This window comes from Atractosteus spatula, chromosome 10, assembly GCF_055471065.1.
Source record: "Atractosteus spatula isolate fAtrSpa1 chromosome 10, fAtrSpa1.hap1, whole genome shotgun sequence".
Classification (NCBI taxonomy): Eukaryota; Metazoa; Chordata; class Actinopteri; order Semionotiformes; family Lepisosteidae; genus Atractosteus; species Atractosteus spatula.
In genome coordinates this window covers 12,724,806-12,745,952 of record NC_142715.1, presented here as the reverse complement: position 1 = coordinate 12,745,952, position 21,147 = coordinate 12,724,806, and the positions used below count along the sequence as shown (strand labels likewise).

Here is a 21,147-nt window from a genome sequence, read left to right as displayed (position 1 = left end):
AGTCGAACCTACAATCTTATGATCCGAAATCTAACGCGTTATTTATTAAACCGTTGGCATTTCACATAGCCTGAAATATTCCCCCATATTGGGGAATAGCCTGAAATATTCCCCCATAGTGTGCTCAGCGCCGCTACTAGTAATGCAGCGCTCCGTCTAAAATTTCAAAGTGAGAAACATGTGTTTTCTGATTTTTATGAGTTTTAAAATATAATCTCTTTAAATATGACAAGGGGTTTATGTTTCGCACTGAAATTCCGATTGATTGAGAATTCAAAGAAAGATTGTTTTCTTCCACAACACCGTATGATTATCACATCCACCAGGCTCTCCAACCTCTCCAGACCTTGCTTGGTGAGCAATTGCTCCGATAAATTAGGTCACGTATCATGTTAAATCATTTCTTCTCAACACATTTCCTGGTGCACGTTTTCTCTATGAAAAAAAGTACATTTTTCCCTTGCACGATTTTTCGTTTTTTCAAAGCGTACAGAAAGAAAAAAAAAGAAGAAATAGTGTCGCAAAAGAACTCTGTCGCCCTTGAGAGATGTCAAACGCATTGGACATGAAAAATGCCAGATTAAAGCCAGTTCTCTTCGTTTCTCAGTGTCGGGGCTGCAATGTAAAAGAGGCAATTTGCTCTGAGAGCAAGTTCAGTGCTTACTGAACGCAGATATCTCAGAGCGGTGTGTCCAAGTGGCTGTAAAAGGTGATGGTTCTCCTGTCACCGTAGCTTAGTTGGTTAAAGCGCCTCTTTATTAAACAAAAAAAACGAAATTCAAATCCCAGCCGTGTATTTCTTCCTTTCTTGTAGTACAGAACGTACCATTTTGGGCACTCACAAAGGGCTTGATTTCGTTAAATGCATGTGTTCATTTCCTTTCTGGAAAACTTATTTTTGATGAAATTCACACAGCTTGCGGAAAATGAAATCCAATTCTTGGTTATCAGTGCAGAAGAAATATTACCGGCTGGCAAAATAAACGGTAAGAGATTTTTTTTTAACCGGAAATTTGTGATTCGAGAGAAGAACTACAAGTCAGTCTCTGTGGCGCAATCGGTTAGCGCATTCGGCTGTTAACCGAAAGGTTGGTGGTTCGAATCCACCCAGGGACGAGTTTCTTTTGCGATGTAAAGTCGATTGGATTTCTCAGCGAAACCATAGCCATTTTAATATTTGCAACAAATGCGAGTGTTAAACACGTGTCAGGATCACCAGGAAATGTCCAATAATGCCCAACATCTTAACTCCCCAGAAAACCATATTCACCCAAGAAAAATGATCGTCGAATCGTCATTTATACTCCAGTTGAATCCTCTGCTGAAATATTTTAAAAATACAATGCAGGTTTGTTTGAGAACTTGACAAGCATTGTTACGATAGCACTGTGCAGTTGGATTTTGATATTTTGACATATTTACCTTGATTTTAAACATAAATACTATACAGTCTATTGTAATTTTAAAATATGTTAGCTGAGGATGCAAAGGGGTGAAAGGGAAAGGTCAGAGGGTATAGTAACAACAAGGTTAAGATTGGTGGAGGTGGTAGGGGTGTTGATGGTTTTTCTCTGTAGAGGATGATTGAATGTTTTATCCTTCTCTGAAGTGAGAAACTGGAAGAGTTGGGAGTTGAGAGATCTGATCAGGTTATATATAAAAGGAAGTTGATGTGGAGCTGTTAGCAGCAAAAAATACTTAATGTCTTTGATGTTGTCATCAAAGATAAACTGTAGTCATCAAAGATAAAAAGAAAATTATCTTTGCTTACTGCCCTGTCTTTCTCACACCTGAAGAAGGCTCCACAGCCGAAATGTTGTGATTCTTTTCTTCTCTTTTCAGCATGGAATAATCCTGTTCACAATGTCACAACTCAGAAATGCAACAGTGAAGTGTTGTAATTACAAATGTACATACTGTTGGTGACATTGAGATGTTTTGGTAATGAGGAAGGAGGGACATGCAATGTTCACAGGATCAAATTTAAAAAAACAATACAGTAAAATTTATTGTACTTCGGGATTATGAGAGCCTGTTACATTGTGTCTCACACCTCAGTGTCAGAATTTTGAGACGTTTTTATAACCAGGGGGAAAACACTTTAACCAAATCAGCCAAGGTGCTGTCAGAGTATTAACATCATGTCTGCGTCGGTGATTACAGCTGACTATCGCTGGAGGACAGTTCACTGTGAACAAGTCAGCCTGCATAATGAGGGGGAAGAGACTGACCTCTGTGATGCACTATAGAGTTACACTAACCTTCAATCAACTGTTCTATGCTGCATTCTACCCTAGTGGTAAATATTGGTTTCCGTGCGTGTAATATTCCTTTTTTTGTCAAATATTCTCAAGCACAGAGTTTGCTGTTGAAAATAAGCCTTGTGGTCCTCAATGTTGTGATCCTTTTCCCCCAGTGTCACCCAAATTGATACATTGTGCTTTGGCAATTCTTCAGGCTGTATTGTTTAGAGGAGCTCAGTTGAATTAGTTTGCGTAGATAAAGTATTTCTTTTCCCTTTGTAATGTTGTGGTAGCCAAAATGTAAATGTAGTGGCTCTCTGAAGGCACCAGTTCTGTAGGGTTTGGGCATTTACTGGGACAATTATTAATTGTAGCAGTAAATCACAAAGTTGATTCTTTTGATGGCTTTAGAATCCAACCATGTGACATAACTCAAACAACGCACACACACAGGTACTAATACACGAGGATACATTTATTAATACATAAAATATGCATATAAACCTAACAGATCTTATCGAGAGGGTTATCAGAATACAAAAGGTATATATTCAATCAGTTACGAAGTGTTACACATCAAGAGGACATACGTTCAGTATATCATTCATTTAGACCGTTTCGTAAATGAACTTGGTTATAACTTCTACATTAGATACTCAAAACAAGTACATAACTCTTAGGAATTAAATTGATATCAACTGGTTTGGATAACAATTGAATTCTCGAGCAGTAATGCAGTGAAGTTGAATACTCATCCAATCTTTGGGGATTCAGATCTCCTGCGGGCTCAAAGAAACAGTTGCAGGCTGTTGCTGTCCAATCCGCGCTCTCTGGCTCCGTGCCAGGCTGTGCTGTGCGGCTTGCGACGGTGCGCTGCTGATGCTCACTGACCGGCTAGTTAGTGTTGGCTTTAACTAGCAAAGTTTGCGCACAGGAGAAAAGATGACTGTGGGTCCCAGCAAGTCAGGAAGAGGACCGGTTCGTTCCTGATGAAGAGCTAGTTCTGAATAGTGATTCAGCTGTCCACAGTTCCAACCTGTTCCCGAGGCTTGCTGCTGGTGCTAACCTCGGGTGGATCCTCTGGTTACTCTCTGGCAACCTCCGCTCTAGACTCTTAGAACAAAGCAAAGTTCTGGCACTCGGACACACTGACCATTCCGTGGTTGTCCGGGCTGAGTCTCAGGATGGTCAGGAGGCGCGCTGCAAGAATGTCCTGCCCTTGGGAGCCTTCTGCTCCTGGGCCGTCCTGCCCTGGAATTCTCCTTTGAATTCCCTTTAGAATAGTCCACAGAATCCTCCTGAATCTTACTGAATCTCCCAGGCTCTCTGTGTTGCCTGTTTTTACCTGGAGGAACTTCAGCTCGTTGATTGGCTGAAAGTTCCATGGGCATCAGAGTCCCATGTGGGTTACTCAGCCCTACCAGTCCCTGATTGGTTGATCAAGGTGAGATATGAGTCACTTACTCCTGACACTCACCCTGCACTAATGGTCTCTCTGTGGCTGCACCACAGAGATGAACAGAGAAATGGGGCCTCATTTGGGAAGCTCAGAAACACGTAATTCTGCCTTATTATTAAGCCTCGCCGCTACACCTTTAATCCTTTAAAACATATTACATTTTCAATACATTGTACTGTATCTTTCTTCCTACTAATTGTCATCATTTTTTTCTGGCTTGATCTTGTAATCAGAGATTTCAGAATATTCCTTAAAAACTAGTAAAAGAAGAGGGACAAAAGAAGTAAAAAACACACTAAAAAATATGAAAGGGTAGCAGGACACAGTAACCACTAAACATCTTATAGATTATGAATGTGCCTGAATTTTTTCAGTGATTTAGAGGGTTCTGCCATTTTAGATGTTATGCTGTTCCTGTGTGATGTATCAAATGTGTTATTTAAATCTCCAGTCATTACTATATCAGTCTGAATATAGATTGCAATTCATCCAAAAATGCCAAGTTTCCCACTGGTGATACACACAAGGAAATTAATGTACATTTCCCCCCCAAATCAACCAATTTAAAATCAACTACCTCCCTCCTCATCTGCAGGTGGAGAGATTAATGTCAGAAGAAATACAGGTTTAAAAGTCAGGAGCAATGATAGTCCAATTTTAAAATTATGCTAAAATACTCACAATATATTTAAAAAGTTCTGTAAAATGCAAAAATAATTAAAAAAATATTAAAATAAGGTTAAAAGAAATGATACACAGTTATAAAGCTCAGGAATGATCAATTTGAAGTTACAATCCACTTACAATATGCCAAAAATGGCAAGAATATGTAAAACAGGTATATAAAATTTAAAAAAAAGTTAAAAATAAATACTAAATACTTTTAAAATTCAGGAATGTGGTTGGTCAGATGCTTACGATGAGTGTTGCTGGTGTTTCGTGTGATTTAGCGAATTGAAACAAAATATTCAATTTAAAAACGGCAAGAGCTCGTATGAAAAAAAAGTTCGTAATGTAAGTATCTTTGTTGTAAGAACTGCGCCAGAACTAGTGTATTCATATACATCAGAAAAGCACCTGAACTTGACTGGTTTATATTCAGTTATGTGCATTGGGAACAAAAGGGAAACTTACATGGATATTATTAGGTTTTAGGAATCAGAAAATGAATTTTTACACGTTTATGCCTAAGAGCAGAAATAACTTCCTGCTTTCAGCGATTTTATTGTTTCTGCTTGTAACCTCGAACACAAAAACCCAGTACTGACTCACAGAAACGCCCCGGAGTTTCGGTGTTTCTGGGATTTAAGAGGGATGTATGAAGACAGTAAAGGGGAGCTTTTTTTCCCTCGCTGTAGAGTATGAAGGCGGTGTGACGAGTCTGGAGGGAGGAGACGCGCATTCCGCACGGGGAGCGCAGAGCAATGAGTTTCACCTGCAGCTCGCCGAGTCCTGTCCTATATAACCGCTGAGCCCGGATACACAGAGTCTCCAGCTAGTGTTGGAGATGTACAATTTCAATAGTTGTTTTTTTAAGCAGAAGCCGGGATTTTTTCCCTGCTATTATTATTATTATTATTTTATTATTACTGTATTATTATTTTATTATTGGAGTTAGTGGTTACTGTGCTAGACTGGCGCGAATAGCGCTTCTATTCATTTTCTCTGCTCAAATACTCTGCTGGGCAAAGCTTAAATTAAAACCTTTTTCTGAAACATTGAGTGTGAGGGGTAACAGGTGGAGTTTAAAGCCAAATAAAGGGCTGTTTTGGATGAAAGCAGTAGATTGGGTCTGATCGAGCTCGTTACTGACCTCACTCACGCAAACTCCATACGCGGTGCTCGGGGCTACGTGCGATAAAGAGAACAGTACCTCCTTGTGATGTATCAAGAATACACATAATAATGAAGCCCATTTCCGTCAGGGAGTGAGAAAAAACCGCGCTATGGTATCTCATATTTGCGATTTCGAAATTATCCCCATATAATTCTGTCCTTTTGTTATTGTAACGGATTTGGGTTATAGGGCTTGTGCCCTTTTCACTCCCGCCCTAGTTCGTGCCTCACTGTATAGGCTCAAACCCAGGTCTTGCCAACTAAGCTAAAGACCTTCAAGTAAAAAAAGAATTGTACCAGAATTCGTTTTGGATAAGTTTGTGAAATTTGAGTTAGATACCTAACTCACCAGAGCTGTTTTTATAACAAAATATGGGAACTGGAAGAAAAGCAATAGGGCACTGCTGGAGTTTATAGACTGTGATACAGGAATAACTAAGAGAGGAGGGACTAGTTCAGGAGCACAACCAGCTCTCCCCTGCCCAATCTCACAGCAGGGTCTGTTGTACCCCAACATGAAATTCAGAATCTTGGAGCTCAGCTTTTGATCACTCAGCTGAGAGATGAGCCCTGGGAGTATGGGGCAAATACGGGAGGCACGCGTTACTCGAGGGAGAGTTTTTATCCCTAAGGGATGACTTGTTTTACAACAGCAGACAATATAATGAAACAAAACCTCTGTTCTGCTGCTCCAGGTTGGTTCCACTGGGAACAAGTGGGGCTAGGAGTTCGTGAACAGCAATTGGCCCAGTGGGCAAAAGATGTAGTATATACTTCTATTAAACACATACCTTAGACATATAAATGTGGTCCGTAATTCCTCTAGAAAGAAATTCTAATATATCGTTATATGTCAATTATACATCTAAGATTATATGTTCATTATACATAAATGGTTGGAGTTCTATTATACGGCTAACTTTAGAGGACTATTGTACATATGTTGAACAATATTGAACATTTCGTTACGGCCAGCGATGTGAAGGTTAGTGTGATAGAGAGGTTTAACAGAACTATTAAAACTTGGATTTTTCCGCAGCACGTTTCATTTCATGCATGAGCTGATCGATGTTGCAGTAGTACCCTCCAGGTAAGGTACGTGTCCATATAGTCTCATCGTTGATGAACAGAAAATCTTCATCTTGATCAAACGTGTTTAGCGTATGCAGATAGTGCAGCTCGACCAGACCCACTTCCCAGCTCCCGTCCAGGTCAATCGCCTTTGCTAGATACTTTGTGAAGTACGTGCTGGTGTTCTTTGGAAACATCTTTGAGGATGAATTACTGGCCTAGAAGACATTGGGGTTTTTTTACCTCTATATTTCTCTGACCTCGGAAGCCTTTACCCAACTATTGAAGTTATCGCTCTATCTGCGCTACTTTACCAAAAGCTGTTTGTTTTTACCACGCCCCCTGGCTGCTTAAATCTTTTGGATGTGATAGACGCTCTCAGCAGTGGGGTTTATCTTCTGTAGCTCTTCTGTGTAGAAGGAGCCCTTAATGTCATCGCCTGCGTAGTCCTGCAGTTTGTAATAGTGTCTTAGAGCCGGGGTCCACTCTTTGACAATGAAAATTTCATCTGTGAAGGTCTGTTCATACCCGGTTCGGTTAAACCTCTCTATCACACTACTGCTCGGTGGGGGAAGGCGGGACATCCGCCCTATAACAACACCATTGGTTGAAAAGGGGGCGGGACATGGGGTTTTAAAGTTTTGACAGAGGCTGCACACCACAGTGGGGCAGACTTGAGTTTTTCAAGTAGCTCTTGGTTACCAGCGTTGGCTAGCAAGGTGCCCGGTACGTGCCCCCGTGAACACATCCCAACCTTTTTGCTTCTTACCGGCCGCAACTGATTGCTGTTCTGTGAGAGCTCTGACAAGATCAATCATGTGAGAGCCCTCAATGGGTGCCCCCTTGTACACAAATTTTCCTTTTTAATTCCAGGCTATTAACGGTTTATTGCGTGCCATAGTCTTTAACAAGATCTCGGCATTTCTCTGGAACCACTGAGACGCGCTGTCTAAAATATACCCAAAGTCAGAGTCTGTTGATGACGGCTGTTGTGGTAACGCGTGTGATAGATTGGTGGGTGCATTTTCTGGTAGTACAACAGTTAAAGTCCCCTTTTCAGAAACCTCCTGGCGTACTAATGTCAAATACCGTTGTAACACCTGATTATAGAATTTTACTTTTTCATATTCAGGCAGATGCGAGTTCTGAAAAATGTCTCTCATTTCGTCATCCAACCTGTGGGTTATTTTTCTCACATCGCTTTCGTTGCCGGACCGGTCTCGGAGTCGATCGAGCTGTTTCTGAGGTACAAGTACATTTTTTTTCAGCGTGGTCCATTATCGGTGTTGTAGAAGCCCCGTAATCAATGGTACTGCAATACTCAACAGTGTCCCAATAAAACTGCTGGACTGGTTCACCAAGAGTCTTTCTTTTAGGAGAAAGACCCTTTTGACTCTTTAAAAGCTTATGCTTTCTCTTCAGGGTGCCAAACTGCTAAGCAGATAACGGTATGTTCCCTTTCAAGGTGTTCAAGGTGATTTTAGCTATTGCCTGTACAAGATCACCTGAAGCCCCACAGAGAATAGGTTTCTGCTGACTGGGGCTGGCTTTCACCAGAAAATGTAAGAGTCAGGTTTCGCTGAACTCGTGAAGACATGTCGACGGACCGAATGTGTTTTTTTTTACTGAGTCTATGGTGGCAAGATCACAGACTTTTAGATTTTTTTAAATACGTAAGCCGTGGGTACATCTGGGGGGGAAAGACCTGTTCGCAAGCGATAGTCATCTGGGGTGTCGGCATTTAAATCCACCAACAAGTAACTGAAAGGTTTTTTAGTAGTGTCATCGAACACTTCCAAAAAATATTTGGCTTTACCGGGGTACATCTGCCGGGACAGGAATGTAATCTGTAGTTTATCTCTAGGGTTTTTAAACAGCACTATGTACTTTGTATTTAATGCAATGGTTCTACTTTTCCAGCCTTGACAAAACACATTTTGGACAATATACATAATGCTAAGGTTTCGGTGGTGTATGTATTTGGTAAAAGCTTTTTCTATCATTATTTTCACAAGCAGACTCCATCAAATCATCAACTGTAATCAAATGTACTCTATCAGGCGGTAGTAACTGATCGTCAGAAAACGACGTTGGTAGACCACCTAAAAACTGAATGTATGGAAATTTCACAAGCAACTCCGCGTATAGAGTTTGCCGGCAGCTGTAACACCAGACGATGTTTTCAGGTTTACGACTCATAACGGCATCACCATTCTCCCAGCATAGTTTTATAAAATAACTTTTACTGCAATTTGAGGGTCCGGACAAAATGCATGAAAAAGGGTGCTTTACCTCTTACTACCATTGGCTCTACAGGGTTGTAAGGAAGCAGGTACCCCTATATATCTTGCATTTTATTGGAAAACATGTATAGAACAGGCCTTGTAGAGAGTTTGAATTCAAGGTAACCCATTGGGTATTAAGTCTGAACCATCTAAACCTTTATATCCCTGACCCAGTACACACCCTAGAGTTGTAAATGCAGAAAAAAAACAATAAAATGCTTTTGTTTTTTATATTTTCCATAGTCAAAATTTGAAGTTTTAGTATTGGTAGAGAACTATAACTTTGTCCAGGCCTTCTGCAATATGTCTACAGCTTTGCGTAAAAATCTGGAACTTGACTGAAAAACAGTCAACAATTTCTGCATGGGTTTTTAGACAACCAGGTCCATGGGTCACCAAAACCTCTCCAAACCTCTCACAACTGTGAATTTGTGCCAATATTGGTGACCAACCATACCTGGGTTTTATGAGCAAAATTTAGGGATGTCATTTTCTGTTATTATAGATATTGTACTTTGCATAAACATTACAATTCTCAATCCCCTTATTTTCCTTTTCAATTCAATATTCTATCCAAAAGATGTCCTTTTTGGAGAGGTTTGGGTACCCCTGTCAAGACACTTACTTCCACTCAATTCTGTAAACTAACAGACATTTTATGTGTATTCATTAGTACAAGTTCTGTTTTACCTGACAAGTTTTTTTTTTGTTTTACCCTATCAGATATTTTCTCAGTCTTTCAAAGTAAGCTGTTTTTCCCTGTGAAGATAATTCTATTGATCATTTGAAGTTGAACTGGTTACCATATTATCTCTCCACAGCCATTCACACTTCTTTTGTGCTCACAAGAGATAAAGGAGGTTGACAAAAAAAGGCCTCACCCTTTTGCTCACTCCATTGAAAACACCAGGCAGACAGGAAGAGAAACAGCCCACTAATTAGATTATTCAAATCCACAAATAGCCAACAGCAAATTTATCCTAATTTGCTTGAATGTGAAAACATCAAAAAGAAAGACATGGAGACCTTTTTATCTATGGTTTTTACTAGCTTTTCAAAACAAAAAGTGTAAAAAAAACAAACAAGAAATGTAAGAAGTGAAAAACAAAGTTATATACAAAAACAGCAATGAAATAGAAAAGGTGTCCTATCTACTTTTTCTGGTGCCACTCTCTGAAACAATTCCTATCAATAATCAGGCCCAACGCCACATCACACCTTTTGCATTTCCATGGCGTTTTGATCTTATGCTTTTTTTTTTGGCGCAGACAACACATATCTTATGCCCTAGTGTTGCCTTTTTTGAGGTGACCAACACCTGCCTGTGGGAGAATGAGACAGGCACACAGGTTGCTGCTGTGCTTGCTGATGCCTCCCGTTTTCCTTCTTCACCCGAACTGCCAAGCTGTTTGCACAGCTCCTCTCTGAAAGCTTTATGAGTCAGAGCCTGATGGTCACCTCACGTGTGTCCATCCACTTGGTGAATAGTAGTTCTCCAGACCTTATCCAGCGCAAGGAGCCCCTTTCAGCCTTTCTAGGGAGAGTGTTTTGTTTTGTGCAAGGGAAACCCACATGGTTCTCTCTAATAGTGCCACAGGCACCAAATTTTAATTTTGAAGAGGTCCCGGAAAAGGGCTGAGCTAGTGTAAAAATTATCACCAAAAACATTATAACCATAACCCAGGTATGAAACTTTCAAAAGGTTCATAACCGAGTCATAGCTCAGCCCTTTTCCGGTGGCAGAGGGTGATTTCCCCGTGTAAATGGAGAAGTCACAGATGCAACCTGTGGAGGCATCAGCAAGCACAAACAGCTTGAAGCCCCACTTAGTGGGCTTCCCCTTCATGTACTGCCTAAATCCTATTCTTGTCTTTGAGGCCACCATCCTTTCATTGACAGATAGATTCTGGAATGGCTGATAAAATGATCGACAGGCAGTTAGGATGGAGTCTAACAGGGGTCAAAGGCAGCAAAGGAGATCATACTCTGGGGTCCCCCTTTTTAGATAATTTTCCCAGTCTTCCTCTGGATCACTAAGGTGAAGTGTCCAGGATATGGCCTCAAATTTGGATCGGGTCATAACCGACCTGCAGAATGGTATATCATAGGGCTCCCGAGGAGTCCAACAGTCTCTCATATTATGAGCAGTAAGGAGCCCCATGAAGAAATTCCTATATAGTTATATAGATTCACTATGGACACCAGCTGCCACTGTCTTCATCCCCTGGGGCTTTCGCTTGTCTGCATTTTTATTTGTATTATTGCACAGTGTGCACGTAATGTCCATTCCAAAAAACAGCTGGAATAGGTCTAGCGGGGAGTATGTTTTTGAAGTGTCCAGCTGGACACCTGGTGTCCGTGCTGGACTGAACCTAAACCTTTCTGGTCCTCTTCTGCCTTGGTCTTCCACCTGTCCTCTGGCTCTTCAGCTGGGGGGGTGGGGCTTCTTCTCTTCCTGCCCTGGCAGGGTCTTGTGGGCTGGGGTGGAGCGTTTCTCGGTGTGGGAATCTTCCGCATTCTCTTTGGCCGAGGAACCTCAGCACTTGTTGAGGGGGTGGGAGGAACCTCAGCACTTGAGGGGGTGGGTGGTTCTTCGATGTCCTCACTGAAAAACAAAAGGAAATTAGAAATAAATACTGAAACTGGGAATTGAGTTTCATTATTTTATTTCTGACCAACAGCCTTTATTGTTAGGTGACAAAGTTAGGGCAATAGGATTGCACTCCACATGTATAATGATTGAGCTGCAGACCAAGGCCTTGGAGAATGAGCAAACGTGGCCTGGTTGTAATTGCAGACTAGTCGGTTTACTCAAACTTTAGTGCCAGGTGCCCAAGGAACCCTTCTGATCTTATAAAAAAAAACCTAAGAAATATGCATAGAAATAACAACTCACAGAAAATAGTGATTTCTAAAACCATATGTCTAAGAACTGTAAGACGCAAAAAGCAGCAGTTTCGGATGTTTGTGAATATCTTTTACTCAAAACTATAATAGCCAAACTTTTGTCTTTTGTGCATTGTCCAAGAGACTCAGAAGGATCACCATTCAATATTTGCAGTTAAAAAAACAGGCCATTTTCTCATATTCGCAACATATACGCAATATGTATTTCTAATTCTCATATATACAGATAACTTCATATAAACATCAATAACAATTTTAGAACTAATAATAGCAAAGGTCTGGATTGTGTAGTGCGCTCTCTGAAGACCAGCTAGTTAGTGTTGGCTTTAACTAGCAGAGGTTGTGCACAGGAGAAAAGATGACTGTGGGTCCCAGCAAGTCAGGAAGAGGACCGGTTCGTTCCTGATGAAGCGCTAGTTCTGAATAGTGATTCAGCTGTCCACAGTTCCGACCTGCTCACGAGGCTTGCTGCTGATGCTAACCTCGGGTGGGTCCTCTGGTTACTCTCTGGCAACCTCCGCTCTAGACTCTTAGAACAAAGGAAAGTTCTGGCACTCGGACACACTGGCCGTTCCGTGGTTGTCCGGACTGAGACTCAGGATGGTCAGGAGGCGCGCTGCGAGAATGTCCTGCCCTTGGGAGCCTTTTTGCTCCTGGGCAGTCGTGCCCTGGAATTCTCCTTTGAGATTCTCCTACTGGAATAGTTCACTACAGGCTCTCTTTGTTGCCTGTTTTTACCTGGAGGAACTTCAGCTCATTCATTGGCATCAGAATTCCACGTGGGTTACTCGGCCCTACCAGTCCCTGATTGGTTGATCAAGGTGAGATATGAGTCACTTACTCCTGACACTTAGGAATGCAGTCCAGATGTCCATCTGGCACTCCCTAGACAGATAGGCGCCAATGGATGACCATTGATCATGATAGCCAGGCTTAGCTAAGTGCATCCCCCTTTGGGAGCTGTCCCTTATCAAAAGAAAAAAACATCTTTAAATCAGGCTGCATGAATAGTTTCTCTGTGGCTGCACCACAGAGATGAACAGAGAGAGATGGGGCCTCATTTGGGAAGGCACAGCAACACTTAATTCTGTCTTATTAACAAGCATTGCCGCTACAATTGTATAAATAAAACAAAAATACTCACAAATCCAGCAGTGGATCCAGTCCTTCATCAAAGGCATCTTCTGTAAAAGAAGACGTGCTGTCCAGATGTAAGAGCACATCTGATTTTACTCCCGAATCTCTCTGATATCATTCTTCGATTACCTGAGCAGCCGTCAGCTTTTTAGCCTTCTTGGGTGCTTTGCTTGCCATTTTTAGTGTTTCTTAGCAAAAACCAAAAAAGAAAAATGTTTTCCAGTAAGCCGTACAGGTGCGTAACTTATCATTGGGCAGCTTTAGTCTTTATTCTACTTATTATACCTTTATATAATAACCTTACCCAACTGATGAACCTGGTTGAAAGCCCCATTTTTTGTAGTACTCTAAACATACACTCATAAGAGATACGATCGTAAGCTTTCTCAAAAAAAGTTTAAGACAGCTAAATAATGCTAAAATATCCCAAAAGGCCCTGTAAAACTCAATGGATGGACCATCCAACCCTGGATTCCTGCCCGTTTTGAAAGTCCTCAAACTTTCCATTAACTCTTCTACAGAAAGGCCTTTTGATAACACAGTATCGTCTTTTACACTCTTTGGAACCACCTTCACAGATTTTTCTAACAAATCCTTAGACGCTTGTTTCCTTCTAAACAACTCCCCATAGAAATCCTCAGCTACAGTCAACATGTCTTTACGTAGAAGTTTTCAAAACCCCCTCACGTCCCTTTAATGCTGACATTAGTCCTCTCCCTGCAACCCTTTTCTTGAAAAAGAATCTTGTACATTTTTCACCTTCTTCAAGCTCTTTCACTTTGCTTTAAAACATGATTTTTTAAATATTTCTCTAGAGAGATTTAAAAGCTCATTCTTTAATTCTTCGATTTCCTCACTGAAGTCCCACCCCTCTTCCAATAACTTAACATACCTCTGTAATCTCTTTTGTAATCCCTTTTCAACCCTTCGTATCCTAGCCTGTTTTCTGCTCCCCATCTCTATGAAGAATGCTTTTGTACGCTCCTTCACCTGCTCCCACCACTGTGCTCTTGTGCCAAACAGGTCGTACAAAGACTGCCATTCCTTATATCTTTCCCTGAACCTGCTCCTCACTTCCTCATCCTCCAGAAGTGAAATTTTCAGCTTCCACACACCCTTCCCCACAGTAACAACTGTTGGAATAGCAAGCGTACATGACAGTAAACAATGGTCAGAGAAAAAAACAGGGGTTAAGTCTGCAGTTGTGCAAGTAAAATCACGTATCAAAACAAAATCTATACGTCTTGGGTCCCATTAGACTTGTGCCATGTGAAACCTGCCCTCCCCTGACTATGAAGTTTGAGGGCATCTTTCAGTTTAAAATCTTTACATACCATTTGCAATTATATTGATGATTTATCAAATTGGACCTGTCTCTCACCCCTCATTCTGCCTTCTCTTTCTAAAAGGCAATTAAAATCCCCAGCTAAAACCAGTGGTTCCCATCCCAATAAATATTCTCTTAATTCCTGAGTTAGGACATATCTGTCATGTGGGCAACTCGGACAATACACATTTAAAAGTTTAAATTTGACATTCATGAAGCCCAGATACACCACCAGTGCTCTCCCTGGTTTCACTACAAGGTACTGACGTACCTCTACCATCTTATTTTTAATTAAAACAGCTATACCATCAGATTTATTCTCATTGGACCCACTCCAAATTGATGGTCCCAATGTCCACAGTTCTTCCATATCCTTATAGCTGTTTTTAAAAGGTAATCCACACTCCTGTAACATAATATCAGCATTTACCTTACTCACAAATGATAATATAGTCCTTGCCCTTAACTTGGATCGAATGCTTCTCACATTTATGGACACAATGTTCAGAGCCATACTTAAAGTTAGACCAGGGGAGACTAAAAACTCTGGCTAGAATCATTCAGTCTGCGACACCTACTATACAGGCCTTTTTCTTTTTCCATTTGCTCTCCTTGCTCTCCTCCTCCACCACCCCTGCCATCAATAGGATGGTTCTCCACCTGCCCTCCTTGAGTCTCTAGTTCTAAAGCTGGATCAGTAGGATTGGAGAGAACTAATCCCATGGGAGAACCTGCCATCTGAGGACTCTGAAAATGATCTTCCCTCACTTTTCCACTCGGAGTTAGATCACTTTCTAAATCAGATGTCTCAGCAGACCTTTTAGACTGCACCCTCTGTTCTGTACATTCCATTTGAGCGCTTTCAGTCTCCACAGGTGGCAGACGATGAGAGATGCTACCACTCAATTCAGAGTCCACCTCACTTTCCACATCATTATCATTCTCTTCTACCTCAGCCTCATCCCCTTCACTCCATTCTGAACCCTCACTCTCTTTTCCACTACTTTCTTCAACGTCAACCACATCCAGTTCCTGATCCAGAACCACTGCTCCAGCCCTAAATGCCTCTTCAAACTCTTCCTGCTTTTGCATCGGTCTTCCCAGTTTTGTTCTATTCGCAAAGGAATTTGGACAGTCTTTAAACACATGACCTTCACACTCACAGAGACTGCATTTCCTTACGCTTGTACATTCAGTATATGCATGTCCAATTTCCTTGCACTTCCCACACACCACCTTTGTACAGGCATCCACAAAGTGACCCAGCTCCCCACACCTCCTGCACAGTTTTGGCTGCCCTTGGTAGAACACAAGGCCTCTATTTTCACCTAATCCAATCAAAGAAGAAATGTGTTTAAATCCACAATAACCATTTTTGTCTTCATACAACAAAATAGGTACTCTCCATGAACAGTTCCAGATGCCATCATCATCCAAGACTTTCTGAGGCTCATCTTTCACTAAACAATACTTAGACAACCATGTCACAATATCTTCCTTCATCACCATCTCATTAAACATGCGAACAATCACAGTCCTATTAGAAAGATCCATCAGCTTCTGCCATTCAAACATTCTAATCAGGCCCACATCTTTTTTCTCTTCTATTTTTCTCCAAAATTCTTCCAATAACTTTGCCGATTTGAAACTAATGTCAAAACCAATTCCCTTCGGCAAAGTAATTAAGCAATTGACATGTAATACCTTAACCTTTAACTCTTTCTGTAACACCTTCCTTGAAAAGTCCAACCGTGAAATATCACCCGAGTGAGCCGAGCCCTCACCACTCTTGTACACCAAACGCGTGCAAAAGTAATGGCGCATGCCGACCCTACAGGCCGCCATGGCCGTTACAAATGTATCAAAAGCAAACCAAACCTAAACCTCTTCTGTGCACCAAACCCTATTCCCTTAATCTTATACTCGTACAAAAACTCTACTCTTAACTTCTTTTTTTTTTTCTTTTAAAAGTTTTTATTGATACACAAGCAATAACAAGTTACACTATTAAGTTCTTACATAAAATTAAATAAAATACAAAAGCGAAGAATAAAAACACTAGACAGATTTTGTGCAAGGCAAGAGGCATCACAAAAAAAAGTTTCCAACATGACCTGCTGAAACATGACCTGTGATCCATCACCACTTGATTGCAACATGCTTGGGCCATAATGTCAACTTCCAGACCCTCTCAGTCTCTTTCTCCCCAAATCTTCTCCGGTGGATCAAAATGTAGTCTCTCAAATAAGACACAGCCTTCTGTATCACTGACAGAGGCAGGGTTTTTTCCATTCTATATACTAATGTAGTTCTAGTCTTCCATAAAGCTTCCCTTAGGCAACAGATGACCTGCCAGGCTTTGCTTTCTTCCGATTTTGATAGCTTCTCAAGTCCATGTCCATAGAGCACTACCTGGGGGTCACTTATACCGCAAGCCAGAAAACACCTTATCCAGCTGTTAGCCAATGTCCACACCTCTTTTGTGATGCCACAGTCCCACAGGACGTGCCGGATGGATTCTTCTTGTCCGCATCCTTCCACTGGACACCTTGATGTCTTCCCCATGCCTCTCGAATGCATCACAGCCCTTATTGGTAAAACTTCATGTGCAATCAACCAGCACATATCTCTGTGTCTATTCAACAAAACTGTGTGGCCAACCCTTTTCCAAACATGGCTGGGATCCCCAGCCACGAGGCCACGAATGTGACATACTGCACCTCTACCCTGCACAACAAGTTCCAACCTTCTTGCGCTTGTCAACACATCCAGTGCCTCATTCTCCAAATTCTGTTCCCATAAAAATTTCTTTATGATAAAATAAGAATACGGGAGGTTAAAAGCAACAGGTGCTGTTAAAGGGATCTCTAAAACTTTCAATGTCCTTAAATAAAAACCACACAAAAAGCGAGACATAAAGGATACTTTCCCCCTGTTCCCTACCGCTAAAGACAAATGTAATGATACATATTTGTACATTAGGAAAGTGAACAGTTCAGGCATGCCTTTTCCACCCATTTCCACCTTTTTTTCTACAACCACCCTCTTTACTCTCTCCCATTTTGACCTCCAGAAAAAATAAAAAATAGCCCTCTTTAAAACCAGTAAAACAGACCTTGATGGCATAAAAACAGCGCTGACAAACAACAGTAATGGTAAAATTACAGTCTTGACAACTAAAACCTTGCCTTCCATTGTTAATTCCCGTAAACTCCACAGACCGATCTTGCTTTTGACTTTCCCTACCACCCTCTCCCAATTCCTACTCCCCATCCCATTTCTGTCAAAGTTTATTCCCAAAATCTTTATTTCATCTCTACGAATTGTGATTCCCACATTTTCCTCTTCACTCCAGTTTCCATATTGCATGAGCACACATTTGTTTTTATTCAGCTTGGCCCCTGATGCTCCGCAAAACTGGGTTGTCACCTCCAAGCTATTTCTGACTCCCTTATAATCTGTACAAAAAACATTTACATCGTCCATGTATAGTACAGTTCTCACCTCTTGGGCCCCACTCCCAGGGATTTTAATGCCTTCAATCCCATTCTCCATTCTCAAGGCTTGTGCCAGTGGTTCTATACAGCAAACAAAAAGGAGTGGGGATAACGGACAGCCTTGGCGAACACCGCAATTCACATTAACCACATTTGACATGCTGCCATTAATCATTATTCTACTTCCTATACCCTTATATAATAACCTTACCCAAGTGAGGAACCTGGTTGAAAGCCCCATCTTTTGTAGTACTCTAAACATATACTCATAAGAGATACGATCGTAAGCTTTCTCAAAATCCAAGTTTAAAACCGCCAATCCAATATTCCTCTCTCTCGCATAACCTATGGTATCTCTAATCAGTATCAGGCTGTCCGTGATCCTCCTCCCTGCCACTCCACAAGCTTGATCTGGATGAATGACTTCACTCAGGACAGATTTTAATCGAAGCGTTAAACACTTAGAAAGCAGTTTAAGATCACAATTCAATAAAGTTATCGGTCGCCAATTTGCCAGGTCCGTGCGATCATTCTTTTTGAATAGTAAGATCACAACTCCCGTCTTAAAGCTGTCCGGCAGTTCTTCTAAAAACTCAAATTCTTTAAAAATGGTTAAAAGATCCAATGCTAAAATATCCCAAAAGGCCCTGTAAAACTCAATGGGTAGACCATCCAACCCTGGAGTCTTACCCGTTTTGAAGGTCTTCAAACTTTCCATTAACTCTTCTACAGAAAGGCCTTTTGATAACACAGTATCATCTTTTACACTTTTTGGAATGACTTGCACAAATTTTTCTAACAAATCCTTAGACACTTGTTTCTTTCCAAACAACTCCCCATAGAAATTCTCAGCTACAGTCAACATGTCTTCCATACTAGTTTGCAAAACCCCCTCTCGTCCCTTCAATGCAGACATTAGTCCCCTCCCTACAACCCTTTTCTTGAAAAAATATCTTGTACATTTTTCACCTTCTTCAAGCTCTTTCACTTTGCTTTGAAACAGGATTTTTTTAATCTTTTCTCTAGAGAGATTTAAAAGCTCATTCTTTAATTCTTTGATTTCCTCACTGAAGTCCCACCCCTCTTCTAATAACTTAACATACCTCTGCAATCTCTTTTGTAATCCGTTTTCAACCCTTCGTATCCTAGCCTGTTTTCTCCTCCCCATCTCTATGAAAAATGCTTTTGTACGCTCCTTTACCTCCTCCCACCACTGTGCTCTTGTGCCAAACAGGTCGTACAAAGTCTGCCATTCCTTATATCTTTCCCTGAACCTGCTCCTCACTTCCTCATCCTCCAGAAGTGAAATTTTCAGCTTCCACACACCCTTCCCCACAGTAACAACTGTTGGAATAGCAAGTGTACATGACAGTAAACAATGGTCAGAGAAAAAAACAGGGGTTAAGCCTGCAGTTGTGCAAGTAAAATCACGTATCAAAATAAAATCTATACGTGAGGCTTGGGTCCCATTAGACTTGTGCCATGTGAAACCTGCCCTCCCCTGACTATGAAGTTTGAGGGCATCTTTCAGTTTAAAATCTTTACATACAGTTTGCAATAATATTGATGATTTATCAAATTGACCCGTCTCTCACCCCTCATTCTGCCTTCTCTTTCTAAAAGGCAATTAAAATCCCCAGCTAAAACCAGTGGTTCCCATCCCAATAAATATTCTCTCAATTCCTGAATTAGGACATATCTGTCGTGTGGGCAACTCGGACAATACACATTTAAAAGTTTAAATTTGACATTCATGAAACCCAAATACACCACCAGTGCTCTCCCTGGTTTCACTACAAGGTACTGATGTACCTCTACCATCTTATTTTTAATTAAAACAGCTATACCATCAGATTTATTCTCATTGGACCCACTCCAAATTGATGGGCCCAATGTCCACAGTTCTTCCATATCCTTATAGCTGTTTTTAAAAGGTAATCCACACTCCTGTAACAACATAATATCAGCATTTACCTTACTCACAAATGATAATATAGTCCTTGCCCTTAACTTGGATCGAATGCTTCTCACGTTTATGGACACAATGTTCAGAGCCATACTTAAAGTTAGACCAGGGGAGACTAAAAACTCTGGCTAGAATCGTTCAGTCTGTGACACCTACTATACAGGCCTTTTTCTTTTTCCATTTGCTCTCCTTGCCTCCTCCTCCACCACCCCCACCATCAATAGGATGGTTCTCCACCTGCCCTCCTTGAGTCTCTAGTTCTAAAGCTGGATCAGTAGGATTGGAGAGAACTAATCCCATGGGAGAACCTGCCATCTGAGGACTCTGAAAATGATCTTCCCTCACTTTTCCACTCGGAGTTAGATCACTTTCTAAATCAGATGTCTCAGCAGACCTTTTAGACTGCACCCTTTGTTCTATACATTCCATTTGAGCGCTTTCAGTCTCCACGGGTGGCAGACGATCAGGAGAGATGCTACCACTCAATTCAGAGTCCACCTCACTTTCCACATTATTATCATTCTTTTCTACCTCAGCCTCATCTCCATCACTCCATTCTGAACCCTCACTCTCTTTTCCACTACTTTCTTCAACGTCAACCACATCCAGTTCCTGATCCAAAACCACTGCTCCAGCCCTAAATGCCTCTTCAAACTCTTCCTGCTTTTGCATCGGTCTTCCCAGTTTTGTTCTGTTTGCAAAGGAATTTGGACAGTCTTTAAACACATGACCTTCACACTCACATAGATTGCATTTCCTCACGCTTGTACATTCAGTATATGCATGTCCAATTTCCTTGCACTTACCACACACCACCTTTGTACAGGCATCCACAAAGTGACCCAGCTCCCCACACCTCCTGCACAGTTTTGGCTGCCCTTGGTAGAACACAAGGCCTCTATTTTCACCTAATCCAATCAAAGAAGGAATGTGTTTAAATCCACCATAACCAGTTTTGTCTTCATGCAACGAAATAGGTACTCTCCATGCACAGTTCCAGATCCCATCATCATCCAAGACTTTCTGAGGCTCACCTTTCACTAAACAATACTTAGACAACCATGTCACAATATCTTCCTTCATCACCATCTCATTAAACATGCGAACAATCACAGTCCTATTAGAAAGATCCGTCAGCTTCTGCCATTCAAACATTCTAATCAGGCCCACATCTTTTTTCTCTTCTATTTTTCTCCAAAATTCTTCCAATAACTTTGCCGATTTGAAACTAACGTCAAAACCAATTCCCTTCGGCAAAGTAATTAAGCAATTGACATCTAATGCCTTAACCTTTAACTCTTTCTGTAACACCTTCCTTGAAAAGTCCAACCGTGAAATATCACCCGAGTGAACCGAGCCCTCACCACACTTGAACACCAAACGCGCGCAAAAGTAACGGCGCATGCCGACCCTACAGGC

At 41.2% G+C, this 21,147-nt stretch overlaps 1 non-coding gene across 1 annotated transcript; it reads left to right on the top strand.

Moving 5' to 3' along the window:
- The first annotated feature begins 1,042 nt into the window (after positions 1–1,042).
- Positions 1,043–1,116, top strand: trnan-guu (transfer RNA asparagine (anticodon GUU)). The gene has a single exon. It is a non-coding gene; the product is annotated as a tRNA-Asn (tRNA).
- The last annotated feature ends 20,031 nt before the right edge of the window (positions 1,117–21,147 follow it).